Raw genomic sequence first — 15,296 nt, 5'->3', positions numbered from 1 at the left:
CTCCAAATTTGGCCTCAACAATGCCTTGTACAATTTTGACATTACATCCCAACTCCTATACTCATTGCTCTGATTTATAAAGGCCAGCATAACAAAAGCTTTCTTCACCATCCTATACACATGAGGTTCCACTTTCAGGGAACTATGCACCATTATTCCAGATCACACTGTTCTACTGCATTCCTCAATGCCTTACCATTTATCATGTATATCCTATTTTGATGAGTCCTACCAAAATGTAGCACCTGACACTTATCAGCATAATCTCCAGCTGCCATCTTCCAGCACACTCCTTCTTTTGGCCTAAATCTCTCTGCAATCTTTGAAAACCAACTTCATTGTCTACAACGGCACCTATCTTAGCATCATCTGCATACTTATTAATCCAATTTACCACAACATCATCCAGATCATTAATGTATATGACAAACAACATTGGACCTAGTACATATCCCTGAGGCACGCCACTAGTCACCGGCCTCCAACCTGACAAACAGTTATCCACCACTACCCTCTGGCATCTCCCATCCAGCCACTGCTAAATCAATTTTAATACTTCAATATTAATTCTTAACGATCGAACCTTCCTAACTAACCTTCCGTGTGGAACCTTGTCAAAGGCCTTACTGAAGCCCTTATAGAGAATTCCCACTGTTTTTCCCTCGTCAGCTTTCCTCGTAAACTCTTCAAAAAATTCAATAAGATTTGTCGAACATAGCTTCCAAGCACAAATCTATGTTGACTGCTCCTAATCAGACCCTGTCTATCCAGATAATTATATATACCATCTCGAAAACTACTTTCCATTAGTTTAACCACCACCGACTTCAAACCTGCACGTAATAATTGTTAGGTTTACTCTTAGATTCCTATTTATACAATAGAACCACACGAGAAATACACCAATCCTCCGTCACCATCCCCGTTTTCGAATGACATTTGAAATATTTCTCTCAGAGTCTCTGCTACTTCTACACTAACTTAACAGAACCCGGAGACTTATCCACCTTTTGCATTCCTTAAATGCTCCAGTACTTACTCCTCTTTAATCAACATAGCCTCCATAACTACCCTAATTTTGCCTTATTTTTATAATTCAATATACTTCCCCTCAGTGAATAACGACGAAAAGAAATTGGTCAAAATCTCCCCCATCTATTTTTGGCTCCACAAATAGCTGTCCACACTGATTCTCTAAGGGACGAACTTCATCCTTCACTATCCTTCTGCTATTACTATAACTGCAGAAACACTTTGGATTTATTTTCACCTTACTTACCAAAGCAACCTCATATATTCTATTAGCTTACTAATTTCTTTCTTAATATTGTTTTTTATATTCTTTATATTCTTCGAGCACCTCATTTACTCCATGCTGCCTTTATTTATTGTAGATCTCTCTCTTCTTCCGAATCAGGTTTCCAATATCCCTTGAAACCCATGGCGCTCTCAAACTTTTAAACTTTCTTTTCAACCTAACAGGGACATAAAAAATTCTGTACCCTCAAATTTTCAAATTTAAATGACCTCCATTTCTCTATTACGATCTTCCCATAAAACAAATCGTCCCAATCCCCACCATCTAAATCCATTCGCATCTCCTCAAAGTTAGCCTTTCTCCAATCAAAAATCTCAACTCTGGGTCCTGTTCTATCTTTCTCCATAATTATATTGAAACTAATGGTATTGTGATCACTGGAGACGAAGTGATTCCCAAATCATAGCTCGGTCACCAGACCTATCTCATTCCCTAACAGGAGATCCAACACATCCCTTCTCCAGTTGGTACCTCTATGTATTTCTTAAAAAAAAAAAATCCAGCACACATTTTACAAATGCCAAAAAATCCAGCCCTTTAGCAGAATCGGCTTCCCAGTCTATGTGTGGAGAAGTAAAATCTCCCAGAATCACTACAAATACCTGCTATCTCCTTACAAATTTGTTGCTCCAGTTCTGGCTCCCCATTAGGTGGTCTGTAATTGCTACTACACCATTCCCATTCCTCAATTCAACACAGATAGTCTCCCTAGACAAACCCTCTAGTATATCCTGCCTTGCCACCTCTGTAATATTTTCTTTGACAAGCAATGCCACGACTCCCCCTCTTGCCCCTCCGATTCAATCACACCAGAAGCAACTAAATCCACGAATATTTAGTTGCCAATCACACCCCTCCTGCAACCATTTTTTTACTAATTGCTACAACATCATATTTCCAGGTATCAATCCATACTATAAGCTCATCCACCTTTCCTACAATTCTGCTAGCATTAAAATAGACGCATTTAAGAAACTCTCCACCTCTTCCTCTCTGTTTATCACTAACAGTGCAAACAACTTTATCATCTTTTTCTTCCTTCTCCCCTACATCTTTGGTCCATGCGCTCCCCTTCTCTATCACCAGCTTATCCTCCCCACAGACTGTCTACCAGCTTTCTCTATTTGTGAACTAACCTCCTCTCTCCTAGTTTCCGCAGATTGATTCCCACCCCCAGCCATTTTAGTTTAAGGTCTCCCCGGGAGCCTTAGCAAACCTCCCGGCCAGGATATTTGTCCCCCAAGTATTCAAATGTAAACCGTCCTTTTTGTACAGGTCACGCCTGCCCAAAAGAGGTCCCAGTAATCCAGAAACTTGAATCACTGTCCCCTCTCCAACACTTCAGCCACGCATTTATCCTCCAACTCATTCCATCCCTACTGTCACTGTCGCGTGGCACAGGCAGTTTTCCCGAGATTCCTGCCTTTGCGGGCCTTCTTCTCTACTCCCTTCCTTTCTCCCTATCTTCGCCTTTCAGGACGATTTCACTTTTCCTACCTATGTCATTGTTACCGATATGTACCACGACCTCTGGTTATTCACTATCCCACTTCAGGATATCCTGGTCGAGATCAGAAACATCTCGGACCCTGGCACGAGGGAGGCAAACAACCATTCAGGTCTCTTGACTGCGTCCACAGAATCGCCTAACTGACCCTCTAACTATCGAGTCCCTTATTAATACTGCCTTCCTCTTCCTTTCCCTACGCCTCTGAACTACAGGGCCGGACTCTTTGAGCCAATGGCAAGGCCACTGTCGTTTCCCACAGGTAGGTTGCTTCCCCCCCACCCCCCAACAGTACTCAAACTGGAGTACTTATTGTCAAGGGGTAGAGCCACTGGGGTACTCTCTAGCACCTGACTCTTCCCCTTCCCTCCCCTAACCGTGACCCACCTGTCTGCCTCCCGTGGCCCTGGTGTGACGAACTGCCTGTAACTCATCTCTATCATCTTCTTCCTCTCCCGGACCAGACGAAGATCATGGTGCGACAGCTCCAGTTCCCTAACACGATCCCTTAGGACCTGCATCTCAGCGCAGCTGACGCAGATGTGAACGTCCCGGAGGCTGGGAGACTCCAAGACCTCCCACATCCGAACACCGAGAACAACAAGCTGCCCTCACACTCATAATTCCCCCCTTTCCTCAAATAGCAGGGAAAATTAAAAACTGAACCGACCTTGCCTCGCCCGTTTCCGCCTAAGCCCGTTGACCTAAAGCCCTTAAGCCTTCACTCTGCTCCCGGCTCACTCCGCTGCCCGCAAAACGACGCTGCCCGCTGTATAAAGCTGTGTTCCTTTCAAATCTTCCCCGCCTCACTGCCCAACGTCACACGCCTGCGCAGTCCCGCCTCTCTTAACTCAGATGAGAAGAAGAAAAAATCAAAATGGCTCCCGCCACACCCCGGTTCTGATCCTCCAAATGTGGGAACTGACATGGGCTGTGGGAAGAGAGGGCGAAGTGGGAGTGTTTTTGTGGTTGACACAGATCTTTAGGGAGACGGTTAGGGATTGGGATTATTGTGGGGACTAGAACGGGGCCGTGGGGAGAGAGTGTAGCTATGGAGCACTTTTGGGATCTGACCCAGTTTGTGGGAGAGAGTGAGGCAGTGGGATCACTTTGGGGCTTGGCACATGTCTTAGAGCGGAGAATGAGGGAGGGGTGTTCTTTGGGGACAGACACAGATCGTGGGGAGAGAATGGTTCAGTAGGAGTACTCTGGGGACTGAGACACGTCCGTGGGGAGAGCATGGGAAGCGGGAGATGGTTTAGTGATTGACACAGATCTCTAAGAAGAGGGTTGGGCTGTGGGATTATTTCAGGGACCGGCACGGGGCTGTGGGGAGAAGGTAGGGTACTGTTATTATTCTGGTCTCTGACACAGATCTGTGGGTAGAGAGTAGGGCAAGGGATTACTTTTGTGACTGACACAGGGCTGTAGGGAGAGAGTGGGTCAGTGGGAGTATTCTGCAGACAGACTCAGGGCTGTGCTGGGAAAGAGGGGTTGTGGAAGATGTTGAGTTGCCACGGGTCAATGGCGAGGGAGGGTATCAGTGGTTTTGGGGACTGACTGCTGGAGGTGCGTTGAATTTGTTTACCCCTATTTGACAGGAAATCCGCTTCGAATGTCCTGTACCGGATGACCGGTTCAGACCCCGAGTGCGGTGTATGTGCACATGACTCTGAGCTTAAACCTTGCGATCAGGTTCATACACGCTTCATCTGTGAGAAGTCCGAATATTTGTATCCGGATATTTATGAAATGATAAAGGATCTCTGTCAGCAACCAGTGGGACCGACTTGAATACAATGACAAAACACTCTTTCTCCTCCAGTTCGCTTAACCACTTGGACTACCCCTTCCGCCCTGCTGCCCCTCACCCTTACCGAATTCGCCACTTTCCTTCTATCGCAATGTTACTCACCATCTTGCCCTCTCTTTACCCTCGTCCCTCGAAAGTGTCGGTCTCATCCCTCTCCACTCCCCACTTCTCTATTACATCCCCATTTTCCTCACCACGCTTCCTTGCCTCCATTTCCCCCAATTTCCTCTTCTGTTCCCGGTCTCTCCCTCGATTCTCTACGCTCTCTCTGCCCAGTCTCCCCATCCCACTGTGTCCCTTTTATCTAACGCAACTCGCTTCCCGCTTCTGTCTTTAGCTACTCTCCCCTCAATCATGTACGTTAATGTTCTCGATACCCCAGTCCTGGGTAAATAGTGTGCACGCATTCGCCTGATCTGTGTCCCTCGTGGTTTTGTACACCTCTGTAAGGTCACCGAGAAAAGTCTCAGAATTCCCAACCTCGCTCCATAACTCAGTCCCTCCTGTCCCGCCAGCATCCTCAGAAATCCCCCTCTGCAATTTTTCCAGTTCGTTGAGATTTTTCATAGAGCAAGGTAAGCAGAACTGAACTCCATACTCCAAGTGCGGCCTGACCGACGTCATCTGCAACAGCAACGTGACCTCCGATCCCCGTACTCAGTGTCCTGACTGATGAAGGCCAGCGTGTCAAATGTCCTGTCCACCGGTATCGCATCTTTTCCACCGGATTCACGGTCTATTTTATTATCTGTGAGTTAGACCACCTGAGATTTGTTCTTTTGAAGAATCAGTAGGACACAAATATGTATAATTAACGTGAAACGCAAAAAGCTAATAAATGCTTCAAAAATGTGGAGGTGGTGCTGATGCGTTCAAGAATATGCTGGCGGAGGTGAAGAAGGTGTTCCTGGTTCATTGAGTTTTCAGTCTCCTGTTCGTCGTCAACCCTCCTTCCCAGTCGAGCATCCTCGTCACCGTCATCCACGACTTCCCCTGCAGCCTTCCCAGTTTCCGCCAGCGCCATCTTCTTCCACACACCCTGTCTCCATCACCCCTCCGTCCACTACACTCCGTACCGTCTCCTTTATCTCCTACTGCCCCAACTCCTCTCCCCGTCTCCCTGACCCGCTCCATCCCCTGCAGGTCCTCCACGGTTCCATTAACCCTCTCCCTCCTCCACACGTCTCCCTCTGTCTCTGTTTATATGGAATAATGGGGAGAAAGGGGGAGAGGTGACGTCTGGTGTTACAACACACAGCGCCCTTCCACCGGTTATCGATTTCTCGTTTCTGGGCCGCTGCACTGTTCTTTGTGAGCAGTTGGTTTGGTTCGCCAAAACATCATCCCACTGAAGACTATCTCCGCACCGCGTCAGTGCTCCCACCACCCCCTCCTCCATTTCGCTCCTGTTCCCTGCACACCCTCTGAACACAAACACACGCACTTTCTCCGAGCCGGAGTCACAATTCAAGACTGCACGAACGGCCGAGTTCTGGGAATTGGTGAGAGGGAAGGAGCTTCTGAACATCGGAGTTTCAGAAGAGACCCGGGGTAGTAAGCTTCAGATTGTGCCTGAACCCGTGTGTGTGGAAGTTTATCTCTTTGAAACTTCAAGGAGGAGTCTTGGGGAAAGATAACGGTCGTTGGTGTTTGTTCAGTTTAATTATTCTTTGTTTCCTTATAATCGCACCATCATAGCAGAAGCAATCTCTGGCAGGAGAGTTGAATGCTCGCCTTGTGGGTTGTGGGAAGGCAGGGAGACCTCAAGAGTTCCTGACAACTTCGTCTGTAAAAAGTTCATCCAGCTGAACCTTCTAACACACTGCGTTACAGGGTTGGAACTGGAACTGGATGAACTCGGGATCATTCGGGAAGCTGAGGGGGTGATAGGGAGGACATATAGAGAGGTATTTACACTCAAGGTGTAGGGTTCAGGAAACCGCGTGACGGACAGGAAGGTGAAAGGGGTTAAACAGTCAGCGAGAGTGCAGAGACCCCTAGTGGCCAACCCGCTCAAAAAGAGGTACGCCACATTGGATATTTCTGAATGGGAGGAGGGACCAAGCAGGGGAACTCTGGCAGTGAGAATGGTTCTGTGCCTCGGTAGAGAGTGGGTCGTAAGGGTTGTCTTTGTTAGGGGACTGGGAAAAAGGTACTGCGAACGAGAGCGAGATTCCTCGATGGTGTGCGGTGGTTATCATCACCATTATATAGGTAGGGAAAGGGAGCCGGTTCTCCAAACTTATGTATGTGCAGGTGTGGACGAAATTAGAAAGAACATTCATTCTTGGTATTGTCTGTGAGCCTCATACTGTGAAAGGACCACTGCGATAGTTTTATTAATCAGTTCAGAAAGCTTATTTAATCAGTGGATAGAGAGTCCCAATGGGAGAGTGCAAGACTTGATCTCATCCTATCGAATAGGACACGCCAGGGAACAGAGGTTTGTGTGGGGGACCACTTTGCATCTAGTGATGGTAATTCCATTAGATACAAAGTATTTATGGAAAAGAATAGGTGTAACCTAGAGTTAAGTTTCTTTTTGAAGTTTCTAACAATACGAGACGCAAATAGACTTGATAGCTTGTATCTTTTACCCCCAGGGTGGAAATGTCTAATACCAGAGGACCTGCATTAAGATGAGAGGGGGTAGGTTCAAAGGAGATGAGTTCGGCATGTTTTAGTTGTCACAGATATTGGCGGGTGATTGGAAAGTGCTCGCAACGCTGGTGGTGGAGGGAGATCTATAGAGGCGTTTAAGTGACTCTTCAACAGGCATATGGGTGTGCAGGGAATGGAGGGTGGTGGATGTTGTGTCGGCAGCAGAAATTCAGTTTAATTGGTATATCACAACTCATGGACAGAAGGTTCTGCTCTGCTGTGTGATTTACGTTCTTTTCTCTGTAGAAAGAGCCGAGTGATTTGAGCTCATCTGGTGGGAAGAGCAGAGGGTAGGGTACAAAAAGGAATTTCACCGATGGCATAGGCCGTGAAAAAGACACACACCGACACCATCTTCAAAGGGACACTGCAAAACCCCTTACAGTGTTTCTGTGTCACCGACACAACCCTCGTCGTGATACTAACACGCCCCTCATCGTAACACCCACACACTGACAGACCCTGCACTGCAACTACGAATCTTCCTCGCTGTGTGCATTACACACACCCCCTTCACAAAACCCCTTCCCGAATATATCAAACACTCCATCTCCATTACTGCTTCTCGTCCCTCACACATTCCCTCCACTACACCACTACCGTCTCCGTCACCCGTACCTCCCTTACAAGCTGCCCCGTCTCCGTGACACAGTCCCTACCCTGCACACATTCTCCGTCTGGGTCATCCCTAACATTCACTATGCCCCTCCCCGTCCGCGTGACCCATCCCATCACTTAAACCCGAACCCGTCTTCGTCAACCTCTCCTTCTCCTGCACTACTCCCTGTCTCTGTCACACACTCCTTACACAACACAGATTCACTTTCAGTCAGTAGTTTTTCCCTTACAGGCTACCACGTCTCCGTGTCCTATTCCCTCCCCTGCACACGTCCCGTCTCCCTGATCCACTGCTTTTCCTACAGCTCTGTTACCTCCACAGTCCCCTAAAGCTATCCCCATCTCCGTTTCCGTCCCATTCGCCTCTTTTACTGTGTTCACAGGCAATTGTGGGGATTATGAGGGAGAGATGACGTCTGTTGATACACCTCCCGCCTTCCGCCGGATATCTCTCAGCAGCTCCTGAGCGCCTCCACAACTATGCATGCACAAGCTGGTCGTGTGATTCCAGCACTAGTTGAATCAGTGACTGCAATCTCACCACACATTCCCTGTCCCCCGCTCCTCCCTTTCTTTCCTCTTCCCTCAGCATACAATCCAGTCACACAAACACCATCTCCGAGAGTCACACACAATTCGAGTCTGCTGGAACGCCGAAGAGCTCGGTATTTGTGAGAGAGGAAAACGGAGGAGGAAGAGGGCTCCGTACCTTTGCTGACTCCGGTAAGGTGTGCTGCGATGGTGCTGGAGGTTCTTCACATGTCTGACCCCGGGAGTGTGACGCGATAATATTTAGGCTTTTGACAGGCTGCGTTCTGACAAAGATGTACGTGGCAACTTGGAGCTCAAGCGCTGCATAACCTCATTGGAAAAGGTTATGTGCTGCGAATATGAGAAGTTCTGAAGGAGAGAGGGACTTTGGTGTACAAGGCTTGGGTACACACACTGTGAATGGGACCGAAGGCGCCAGTGCTCTCAATGGGACACTGAAAAACGCTTCAGGTGACACTGCCACATCGTGACACCAGTGCAAAGACATGCTCCGCCTCGTAGCACTGACACACTCCTCCCCGTCTCCATTACGCCCTTCCCTCTATAAACACTTCCGATCTCCCTGACTGACGCCCTTGCCTGCACAACTGCCATTCTCCGTCATCCCTTAACTCCATCCACTAAGCCCCCCCCACCCCCCGCTGGCTCAGTGATCAACTCTATCCCCCAGAGAACTCCACATCGTAGAGTTTACACCTGCCCCCTTTCACAGGTTATTAAATTCTCGGTTCTGAGTTTCTCCACAGATCTGAATGCACAGGCCGATCGTATGGATCGACACCACTCGCTCCAGAGTCTGCAATCTGAGCACGCTGTCTGTGGGCTTCACACTCCGGCCTCCCCGCCTCTTTCCTCAGCAAACCATCGGGTCACACGCATACACAGTTCCCGAGAGGCACACACAATTCGGGACGAATGAAAGCCGAAGTGCTGGGTATTGATGAGAGGGGTGAGTGGGGGACGGAGGGAGTTTCACCTGTTTTTGACTCCGTTAGAGTATGAGGCGATGGTTCGTCGTTTAGTCAGACTCTAGACAGCGGCAGGGAACGAGAAAATGAGAACTCACTCATTCTGCGGAGCGCATGGAAAACTGTACTTTACCGAAGTTACGGGGTTTGAGCAGCGACCAATCACGGAACGGGATACATCAGCAAGTGGAAACAAACACAAGGCAGCGGCAAGCGGAGCGGCCATTGTTGGAGAGGACAGTATCGGACTGGTCATTTGAGGCTTTATCACTTCGATACTTCAGCGAGGAGAGGCGAGCGAAAACTGGCATCAAAATGAGGAAATATATATATATATATATATATATTTATATTTATATTTATATTTGCCGGTTATTCATAGTTTCCTTCTCGATTATACTTAAGTTGGTGTGTGGGCAACCGTAGGTCATTGTCCATATAAGCACCAATGACATCGGTATGAATAGGGATGTGGTTCTAGAAAGTGAGGTCAGGAATTTGCCTGTAAATTTGATGTCCCGGACCACTACCCATTCCACTGAGGCCAGACTAGCGCTAGGGTTTTCTTTGTTAGGGGGAACAGAGAAAAGGTACTGCGGACGAGAACAAGGTCACTCAATGGTATGCGACCGTTAAAGGTACCTGCAGGAAGAAGGAGACGGTTCTGTATGTGCTGGCGTAGTCAAAAAAGTAGAAAGAACATACAGTTTAACAGGTGGATGAAGCGTTAGGGTCGGAAACAGGGCTTCAGATATGTGGATCATTGGGCTCTCTTCCAAGGAAGGTGCGACCTCTACAGGCGAGAATATTTCATTTCATTTCAATTCAATGCAATTTCAGTTTATGACGTCAAAAAGTAGAACAAATTAAAGGAGGAGGGGTGACATTACAGGGCAGAGAAAATGTCACCGCAGTGCTCTGTCAGGATAGGACATGAGAAATCGTCAACATCAGGCCCTTATGGGTGGAAATGTAGGATAAGAAATTAATGACCATGTTCTTGGGGCTAATTTCTATATAATTACGAGAGACACAGGTAGACCAGACTGCCGGTATTTTTTTTTACTGGAGCGGAGTAGGATGAGAGGAGAACAGATAGAGGTGTACATCATTTAGAGAGACAGAGATAGACGAGAGAACCTTTCTTACCTGGGATGGAAATGTCGAATACCGCAGAGTTTAAGGAGAGAGGGCGTATGCTTATAGGAGCTGTGATGGGCAACGTCTTGCTTACACAGAGAGCGTGTGTAACTGGAATGTGCTGCCAGGGTTTGTGGGTGAGACAGATCGATAGAGGTGTTTAAGTGCTTCTTTGACAGGCGCGTGGATGTACAGGGAATGGAGGGAGATCGACTTTGCGTAGACAGAAAAGATTTAGTTATTTGGTTTAGCACATGATTGCGGGCAGAATGGTCTCCTTTGTTCTGTTGTCTCATTTCACTGCTCTGCGGGAGGGGAAGAGAGAGATCTTAACTCAGAGGGCGGGAAGAGCAGATGTGGGGTGGATCAGGGAATATGACGATGGATTGATAAAGACAAGGAACGAATTTTCACAGACGACATGGGCAGTGAACGACGCACAGGGAGAGGCTGATCAGACTCAAGCAGATTGTTTATCTGCATTTTATCAGATACCTCAGTATCACGAGTATCTGCTGGAGGATTCATGAAGAGTTCAACACCGGTCACACGACCAAACAACAGAGAAGAAATATAGCCACATAACAGCGACACATTCCCAACAATACCCCGAACCACCCTTCACCGCGATACCAACACACCACACACTGTGGTACTGACAGGCCCCTAGACATTACAACGACCCAATATTCACCGTGATACCAACACTCCCCTCATATAAGAAAAGGACAGTAAAACGCTTTATAATTATATAAAGCGAAAACGGAGACCGGAGGTGTTTATGGAGGGAAGGGGATAACGGAGACGGGGAGGAGTGTGTCAGTGCTTCGAGAAAGGGCGTGTCGGTAAATTGGCGTCAAGGTGAAAGACGTGTCGCCATCACGGTGGGGCGTGTGGCAGTGTCACCGTAAGCGTTTTGCAGAGTCCCTTTGAGGGCGCTGGCGTTCTGTTCCATTCACAGTGTGTGTTACCAAGCCTTGTACACAAAATCCCTCTCTCCTTCAAAACCACACTATTCACGACACAATCCGTTCCCTTTTCCAATGAGGGTAAACAGCGCTTGGGCTCCAAATTACCAAGTACATCTTTGCCAGATCACAGCTTGTCCAAAGCCTAAGTATTATCTCATCACACTCCCGGCGTCAGACATGTGAAGTACCTCCCTCAGCGTCGCAGGACACTCTATTGGACGCACAGTGCGAAGCTCCCTCCCTCCCCCGGTCTCCCCACTCCACCAATAGCCAGCACATCGGCCTTGCGGTACTCTCGAATTGTGTGTGAATCTCGGAGTTAGTGTGTGTGTGTGTGTGTGTGTGTGTGTGTGTGTGTGTGTGTGTGTGTGTGTGTGTGTGTGTGTGTGTGTGTGTGTGTGTGTGTGTGTGTGTGTGTGTGTGTGTGTGTGTGTGTGTGTGTACATAATGCGTGAATGTATTTTCTTCATATTCTACATATGCTTGCTGTCTTTCTATTTTATACATATTGTGTGTGCTTTGTGCCACGTGGAGCTGTTGGTATTGCAATTAACAGCCAGGTCCTGGCTGTATTCATGGGCACATCTGAAGTTCTCATTCCAACCCTACTGTTAAACTGAAAGTTCTTTTTTATTTTTGGCCACACCTGCACATACATAAGTTTGCAGAAACGGCTCCCTCTTCGTTCCTATGTACTGGTGTCTATAACATAGGCTACACAGAAACACAGAAAAATCTACAGCACAATGCAGGCCCTTAGGCCCAGAAATCTATGCCGAACATGTCCCTAACTTAGAACGACCCAGGGTTTACCCATAGGCCTCTATTTTTCCAAGCTCCATGCAGCCAGCCTGGAGTCTCTCAAAAGACCCTATCGTATCCGCCTCCGCCACCGCCGCCGGCATCCCATTCCACGCACTCACCACTCTACGTAAAAAAAACTTATCCTGGCGACTCCTCTGTACATACTTCCAAGCACCATAAATAAATGCGCTTTTGTGCCATCCAGTTCTGCTCTGACAAAATGGGTCTGACTGTCCACGCGATAAGTACCTCTCGTTATCTTGTACACATCTATCTGTTCACCGCTCATCATTCCTAGCGACATCCTTGTACTTTGGGGACCACATACCATTGAGAAATCTCGTTCTCGTCCACAGTATCACTTTTCTATTCCTCTAACAAGGAACACTGTATCGATACAGCTCGCCACATCTCACCCCATTCCTTTCTGAGCCATAGAACCATAGTCAGTGCCAGAGACCTGACCGTGAGACTTTCCTCTGCTTGGTCATTTGCACCTCTCTCCTCCCATCCAGAAGTATCCAACGTGGTCTACCTGTTATTGATCGGTTTGGCCACAAGGTGTCTCTGCATTGGTTCTGGCTGTTCATCCCCTTTCACCTTCCTGTCTGACACCCAGATTCCTGTATCCTACACCTTGGCTGTAAGTACATACATCTCTATATGTCCTCCCTATCTCCCGCTCAGCTTCCCGAATGATCCCGAGTTCATCCAGTTCTAGTTCCAACTCTGTAACGCAGAGTGACAGAAGGTGCAGCTGGATTACCTTCTTACAGGTGAAGAGGTCAGCGACTCCAGAGGTCTCCATGCCCTCCCACATCCCGCAAGGAAAGCAGTCAACTCTTCTGTCAGGCATGCTTATTGCTCTTTCTAACTGTAATTATAAACGAAACAATTAATAAAATGAAAAACACATTTGCCAACAGTTTTGTGCCTTCTCTCACCGGGGACTCTCCTCCTTACAGCATCAAATTGATAAGCCCTCCATCTTTCACTTCAAATACTGTTTACTCTAACAATGGCTGCTGCGATTGCCCACCTCTTTACTCCGAGGTACGCCTCCTCTGCTCCGGTTCATCACACGGATACAGATTCAAACAATGAACGAAATTCACCCCACACCGTCCCATCACCCAGACAAGGGGACAGGCACAGATTGAAGCTCCCTCCCCCGGTTCCATCATACCCTCCGGGTTCAGAAGCTGCTTTCCTCTCACCACGCCCAGCACTCCGTCGTTCCAGTAGTCCTTCATTGTGTGTCTGTCTCGGAGACTATGCGTGTGTTTGTGTTCAGATGGTGAGCAGGGAAGAGCAGAGAAGTGGGGGAAGTTGAGAGGAGAGTGAGTAGGGACGTGGTGTTGAGACAGTGGTCACTGGAAGAAAGTGGTGTGGAACCGCATGACAGGCTTCTCCACACAGAACAGTGAAAAGGATCAGAACCGAGAGATCGACATCCGGAGGAGGGGGTTGGGTTTTGTAACACCAGATGTCACTTCTCCCCCTTCCTGGTGTTGAGGAGCGAGAGGGTTGATGGAACCGTGGAGAGTGTAGGGGACGGAGCGGGTCAGGGGGACGGGGCGAGGAGATTGAAAGGAGGAGATAACGGAGACGACAAGGAGTGTAGGGGATAGACTGTTGATGGAGACGGGATTGGTAAAAGAAGATGGCGGTGATAAAAATGAATGTAGAGAAGATCGTTATCGGGTTTAGGGTGTGAGGGTGTGGTAGTGTAACACCAGACGTCTCCTCTCCGTCATACTCCCACAATTGCCTGTAAACCCAGAGAGGGAGGAGAGCGGAGGGACGACGTATTTGTTAGGGGATTGAGGAGGTAACGGAGCCAGGAAGGTGGGAGATACGGGAGAAAGGGCGTGTGCGAGGTGGGGGAAGAGGGCCAATGTGTCACGGAGACGTGGTAGCCTGTAGCGGAGGGAAGGATGACTGAAAGTGAATTTGTTTTGGGTAAGGAGTGTGTGACAGAGACAGGGAGTAGTGCAGGAGAAGGAGAGGTTGACGAAGACGGGATCGGGTTTAAGCGATGGGGTGGGTCAGGCGGACGGGGACGGGTGTAGTGAATGTTGTGGATGACCCAGACGGAGAATGTGTGCAGGGCAGGGGCTGAGTCCCGGAGACGGGGTAGCTTCTAAGGGAGAAACGGGTAACGGTGACGGGAGTGGTGTAGTGGAGGGAATGTGTGACGGGGACGATGAGTAGTGAAGGAGAGGGAGTGTTTTACGGATACGGGGAGGGGTATTGTGGAGGGAGGGTGTTATGAACACAGCGAGGATGTTTCCCTGTTGCAGTGCAGGGTCTGTCAGTGAGTGGGTGTGACCATGAGGGGCGTGTTGGTATCACGAAGAGGGTTGTGTTGGTGACACAGAAACACTGTAAGGGGTTTTCCAGTGTTCCTTTGAAGATTGTGTCGCTGTGTGTCTTTTCCACGGCCTTTGCCTTCAGCGAATTGGGCGTTCCCTCTGATTGCCGATAATTCGTCAAGTTCCTTGTTCTACCCAACCCCCTGCTCTTCCCACCCGATGAGCTGAAATCACTCTGCTCTTTCTGCACAGCAGAGAACGTAAATCACACGACAGAGCAAACCCTTCGGCCCGAGAGTTGTGATATACCACTTAAACTGATTTCCTTCTGCCGACACAACATCCGACTCCCACCATTCTCTGCCCACCCGCGTGCCTGATAAAGAGGCATTTAAACTCCTCTATGGATTTCCCTCCACCGCCAGCGCTGCCAGCACGTTCCAGTCACCCCCCAATCTCTGTGACAACAAAAACTTGCCAAACTCATCTCCCTTGAACATACCCTCTCTCACCTTAATGCAGGTCCTCTGTTATTAGAGATTTCCATCCTGGGGGAAAAAGATACAAGCTATCTGGTCTACTGGCGTCTCGTATTGTTATAAACCTCAAAACGAAACTTAACTCGACGT

Source organism: Hemitrygon akajei, unplaced genomic scaffold (genome assembly GCF_048418815.1).
Source record: "Hemitrygon akajei unplaced genomic scaffold, sHemAka1.3 Scf000043, whole genome shotgun sequence".
NCBI lineage: Eukaryota > Metazoa > Chordata > Chondrichthyes > Myliobatiformes > Dasyatidae > Hemitrygon > Hemitrygon akajei.
This window is presented reverse-complemented; position numbering follows the sequence as displayed.